At 52.1% G+C, this 6,068-nt stretch overlaps 1 long non-coding RNA gene across 1 annotated transcript; it reads right to left on the bottom strand.

Moving 5' to 3' along the window:
- Positions 1-2,196: 2,196 nt before the first annotated feature.
- On the bottom strand, positions 2,197-3,986 carry LOC134807629 (uncharacterized). The gene is made up of 2 exons (XR_010148569.1): positions 3,588-3,986; positions 2,197-2,613 (listed from the first exon to the last, which is right to left on the bottom strand). It is a non-coding gene; the product is annotated as an uncharacterized LOC134807629 (long non-coding RNA).
- Positions 3,987-6,068: the final 2,082 nt, after the last annotated feature.

The following is a 6,068-nucleotide window of genomic DNA, read 5'->3' as shown; positions in this document are numbered from 1 at the left end:
GCCTAGTATGCTTTGTGATGGTAAAATAGTGCCAGTGGCTGGGAAGCTCAAATCAACATTCTTTAGCCTGGACTAAAGAGAGGCTGGGGCTGAATGGGTGTGCTAGACATGGGGTGATCTGTAAAGCGTGGCTCCAGCAAGTGGGTAGAGACCCTCGTCCTCTGATTGAGAACCCAAGGAGGAGCCAAGTCCAGCATCTTTAGCTAAAAACTCCTTTTTTGTTATGTAGAAATGTTTACCAAACCCAACTCCAATCAGTGCTGGCTGGGCACTCTAGTCGATTGGTGTTAGTGTATGGGAAGCTCATAAAAGCTTTATGGGGAAACCTGTGCTTAGAAATGGAGTTTAGAGGTGTCCTGCTGTCAGAGAAGGATGGCAGAGATGCCTTTGAATGAAGAAGGCTGTGATAGGAAAAATTTTTAGTCTCAAGTGCATGGAAATATGAGTTGTCAGCCAGTCAAGGGTTCATCTGCTTCCTCCTCTTCCCCCATCCCCACTTTTTCCATACAAAATCTTTTGGATTCTCCTTTAAGTAAAATGTGGTTTCCTATGTGAGGAAATTTGTTGCTGGTTTTTTTTGTGCTTCAACCCGAAAGGCTGGCAGAGCAACCAGGTTAGCAAAATGGCCCTACTAGTACTGGATATCATTCTGGGCTAGATTAAAAAGAAATGATTGTCAATAAATGACTGTAGTTATACCAGTTGGGGAAAAAATGGCATCTTTTTGCAACATTTACTTTTTTTGGTTTTGCTTCCAGGGAAATTTACATCATTGCGTGGAAATTAGCCGTGAGGGGATGTAATTAGCTATAGTGTATTTTGTTACAATTGTTCTTTAAGAAAAATCTGATCTGACAGATTTATATTGTTGACAATGTGATTTAAGCAGGACCTAGATACATACTTTCCGCACCCTAATCAATAATGGTAAATCCTTTTGCTGAGGTGAACAATCTCTGACCTAGTATTCATATTTCTTTTACCAATTCCCTGTAATAAAATTGAACATTTTGTCACCACTTTGAGAAACACTGCCAAACACCTTAAAACACATGTCACATGCCAGCAGCCCCTCATTTCCCTCCTCCGGGAGTTTCTACATCTGGAATCATAATCACAGATAAAAACCTTGACAAAATTGCATCTGAGCACATTCCTCTCCGCAGCCTTTACTTTCTCATAACATTTAATACAATATTAATACCTGCTACTGAAAAGCAGGAGGGAGGAAAAGGGCTGCCAACCTCCACGTTTCCTGATGCATCATGTTCAAACCTGAAATTCACACTTCGTGTTTCATTTTAAGTTCAGTGCATTTAACAGGGCCCTAGAGAGAGAGCCCTGGTTAGTTCCCCAACCTGCTCAGCTGACGCCCAGGGAGGCGGTTTCAGAATTGTTCAGATCGCTGCAGGGAGAAGAGGAGGAGGAATTGGGCTTCTCTCTGCTTGCAACAGGCCAAGCCACTTATCTATTCTAATGTCACAGACACGGGGTTCCTCTTCGGAAACAACTAAGGCTCCACTAATTTTTATTGTCGATAGCGGTGATAAGCAGATTTTCTGTGTAGTGTGACCAAGGCAATGAGCTGATTTCGTAAAGAAAGAGATAGCTATGCCTGAACTGATTTACTGCTGACTGACAGCCTCTCGCATCAATATAAAACACTCCCTGCTTTGCTGAATGAGGCCCACAAGCCTGGGAAAGGTGTGTGTGTGTGGGTCCTCATTGAAGATACAGAGCTTTTCTGCTCTCCCTGTGACTCAGCCTCACCCCACCCTTTCTTGGAGATAACCCTAACCCTGCATTCCTGTGCAGTGGCAAGGAATCACCCTTCCTCTGCCTTACAAACAGGAGACAGAGGTTAGAGAGAAGGGGAAAGTGCAGGAAGCATATCCCACTGGGGGTTTCCTGGGGGCATGCATGATACTCTGGAGATGGACTTTTGCATGTTGGTGGCTTTGTTCAGTCCCTGTCACTCTAACCAGAATTGGGATTGTGACAGTCCAGGAGTGTCCCCTCCCTTTACAAAATGTAACCTCCAGGATTCTGGAAGGTTTAAATCGGTAACATCTCTAACAGCAGCCTCAGTGCAGAGGGGACACACACACACACACACACACACACACTCTTTCCTGAGCATTCCCACTTTGGTAAGGAAGGAGTATAATTTGCTGAATGGTGCAAGCAAGCCAGGAGGACAGAAGATGTTACACTTTACTCAGGGAACAGAGGCGGGCAACTGGCCCTGTGACTGCAGCCAACAGCTTTAAGAACACAGTCTTTTCTGCTTCAAGGTTAGGGAGACGTTCTCGCCTCTTTCTTCTTTGCAGTTATTATTCAAGAGGCTTCCCCCGACCCCAGTCCCCAGCACCATCCTCAGAGCTTCAGACCATACATTGACAGTGAGCAAAGGGGGCCCCAGGCAGGCGGGTCTGGGGCCAAGGAGGGCGGCTCCCCTGCGCGGATCCTTCCCTGGTGGCTCTCAAATCCGGCGTTTTCTCTGCCGCCTCTCCCTCGGGGGAGACTCGGAAAGGCTGCAAAAATCTGGGCGCCCGTTCGCTCGCTTGTCAAGAAGCAAACTGTCTTCACATTCTCCAAGAGCAACATCCCTGCCTAGGAAGAGGAAGGAAGAGGCAAAATAAATAAAACCAGTTAATGTTGTAGTTAACTTGCAAATCAAGTAAATCTGTTGGTGCCGTATTTGAGAAATAAACCATCACAGCGTCACAGCAAACACACACTTCTGAACGTCTTCATTTTGATTTAATGGTATATCAGCGTCAACTATCGCTTCCTCTGCTGGTACACACGGCCTGATGCCGCGGGAGGAGGGTGCCCATGTTTATCACCGAGTGAGATGACTAATTACACCTTGTCAATCACCGGCTATGAAGACATAAAACCAGCGCGCACAATGAAGTAGTTGCCTGCAGCGTCAATTAGTTGGCGATTCTGAGGTTATTGCGTGGCCCTGCTTTGGCCGCCTCTAATAACGGGACAGAGCGCCGGGCACCGCGCACTGATCAATCACCCTCCTTCCGCGGCCGCCCGGCTCCCTCCCCTCTCCCCCGCCGGGTCTGGCCTCACTTTCTCCGGGCGGCTTGCGCTTCCTCCCTCCGCGGCCCCGGCTCCGTGGCGCCGGCAGCCCCGGGAGCCCCGGGAAGTTTGCGCGCGGCAGCTCCGCAGCCGGCAGCCGGGAGCCCCGCAGCCTTCGGGGAGCGCCGGGGCTGGTGGCCCCTTTGTTGGAGGAGGCGTGGAGGGAGCGCTTTTGTTCTGAGTTAGTCACGGTGGCCGGCTGGAGGCTGCTACCTCATTATGCGCCGGGTCTGCTTGTCTGCGAGGAAGCAGATGGTGGGGAGGTAGGCAGCGGCGAGAGTGGCCAGACCTGAATTCCGTTCACCTGTCACCTCCCACAAAAGGCAGGTTCGGGGGACTTAGGGATTCGTTGCCACTTTCGGGGGGAGGGGGAGGTCGAGGGGCCGCCGTTTCCGGCGCCTGCGAAGGTTCCGTACCTGTAGGTGCCCGCTCCCCCCACCCCTTGCCTTTCCCTTGGCTGCAGCTTCTCGCACCGCGTAAATGTCACTCACGTGTCAGGATGTGTGTTTACAGCCTGTTCCTCTGCTTGTTTAGTCTCGGCGGACAGGGCTCAGCGGTTGCGCGACATTCCCCGCCGCTGGGGGAGATTAGCAAAGTTACCCGCCTCTGGACCCCGGGGCCTGGGCCCCTAGATCCCGCCCCGCGGCGGGAGATGCGTTTGAGCCTTTTACAGACGGAGCGCGTCCCAGCCTGACGCAGAGGGATGAATAGACAAGCGCACCGGGCGGGAATCCCGACTGCCTGTGTATCTGGGGTCGGCCCAGCGTTGGACGTGGGCTGCTGGTCCGAGAGGTGGCGACGGAATCGCGTGCCTATATGTATGGGGGAGTGGAAAGTCGCAGGGTGTGTTTCCACGTTTCTTGAGCAGCCCGCGGCAAGAGTTGCTGAGTACCCCACCCCCCGCCCCCAGATCCTAAGGCAGCCCCTCGAGCTTTCCAAACGTATTGTATCCAGCCCTCCCGGGAGTGGAGTTGCACCAAGGACAAACACTCTAGCGTCATTACAAATTTTTTCTACCCCTTGGGCGACCTCCAGATGAACCCTGGTGACTCTCAGATTGGATTTTCATTCCTTACTTTCTTTGAAAGAAAGTGCCCCAGATGCGTCAATAAAACATGCCTATGTATTCGTGTAGGCGTCCGCATGCCTGCGCGCCGGCCGTGTGCAGGCGCCGAAGCACACGTCTGTGTGAACACAGGGGCACGCGCGTCTTTGGGTTTAGTGGTCCTTCCCTCGCGTTGGGGCATCTGTACACATGCAGAATATACACATATGATTGTAACTTCAAGTTTTTTCAAATATGCAAAACGACCTCGTAGGAGCACTTGCAGTGATTTAAGTAGAATCGCCTGAGCACGCAAGTGCAGGTATAACGTGCAATTTACCATTTGGCAGTTGCATCCTTCTTTCCAGCTCTAGACACTTACACCTGATGCGCATGTGTAAGACCCTAGCTCTACAGTGGTGCTGGCTGTGATTTTGCCAACAGAGATAAAATTCGTGCTGGCTGTGTTATTGCCAACAGAGATAAACATGTGTATTTGCACACATGAACACAAGTTCATGTGCTTGGGCATTACACGCATACATATATTTGTGCACACATATATTTGTGTGTGAAAGTTACTTACACACGTGAAAAACATGATTTCATGCCTCAACTCTGTACCCTGTGAGGTAAACCGCAGGTCCTGACTATCCCCTTACCTGTCCTGGCAAACAAGTCATTTCAGACTGACACCCGCCTTGTCCCTATTAGACGGAGCCAAACCTGCCTCCGAAGCAGACCCAGATGGGACTCTGTAACCGAAGTGCTTATTCAGTTTTTGTCTACAATCATTTTATTTCCTAAATCCCTCCCCCACCAGACACCTGGGTATTTCCCTCCAGTCCCCAGGAGACTCTAGGGTGAGCCTGAAACCTGGAGGCTGGGGGTAGCAGTTGGGATTTACCCAGCACGCTACTTTGTTGGCCCCTGGGGAGGTGGTGCAGCCAGGCGGGTAAGGAGGACTCGCGCCATCAGCGGGGTCTGAGACATGGTGTGCCCAGTGGGCAGAGAATAGGCCTGTGGTTTTTAAGAACCTCACTGATATCGAATGTGTCTTGGAGTGAGAAAGTTTTTAATGGAAAAGGAGCAAGAGGGAGTGATGAAACAATTTGCTAAGTGCCTACTATGTTCCAGGCATTTTACATCCACAGTCTCTTTCAATCATCACGTCCATGCGGAGGAGAGCTTCTTGTCGCCCATTATAAAGGTCAGAAACAGGCTAAGGGAGGATAAGTCACTGCCTAAGGTTACAGTGCATGTAAATGGCAGAGCTAGGATTCGAACCCTGGCCTTTCTGAGTTCCTAAAGCCATGCTCGCCCCCACTCTTCCAGGCTGGGGAGAGACCGGGAAGAGCGAGAAGCTACATGCTGGGCTGCAGATTGGGCCCTAGCGGGCTTGGAGCGTGGATATGCTGGCTGGCCCCCCTCCCCGGGAGTCACAGCTCTCGCCGGTCTCGCCACTCAGGCTCTGCCGGGTACCCAGGAGGCTTGCACGGCCGCCTGCAGCCCGCTGTGCAGAGCCCGGGCCGAAGGCGGAGCTCGATGGGAAACGGCCGGCCGAAGGCTCTTGCAACTCTGCCACAGGCCTGCCTTCCCGGGCCTCCCAGGCGGGTGCCTGAGGCCGCGGCTCCAGGCCGAAGGGAGACCGCAGTGAGACGAGCATCCCCTTGCTGCGCCTTCTTAGGATAGAGGGTTTAATTTTCCTTTCTGAAGATATCGCAGGAAGCTGTTCGTATCTTAAAAACTCCAAACCCCGCGCTCTCCCTCCTCCCTGCCTCCCTCCCACCCCCGCCCTCCAGCCTCGCCCACCAGCTCCCACCATCTCGACTCTCCTCTGCTCCTCTTGCCTCTCCCCTCCCTCTTGGGTCTCCCGCCTTCCCGGAGCACGCGCTGCCAGGGCCTGGGGCGCCGAGCGGCCAATGGC

This window comes from Pan troglodytes, chromosome 11 (genome assembly GCF_028858775.2).
Source record: "Pan troglodytes isolate AG18354 chromosome 11, NHGRI_mPanTro3-v2.0_pri, whole genome shotgun sequence".
Taxonomy (NCBI): domain Eukaryota; kingdom Metazoa; phylum Chordata; class Mammalia; order Primates; family Hominidae; genus Pan; species Pan troglodytes.
Note: the sequence above shows the minus strand (reverse complement) of the source record. Positions and strands in the feature narration are given on the sequence as shown.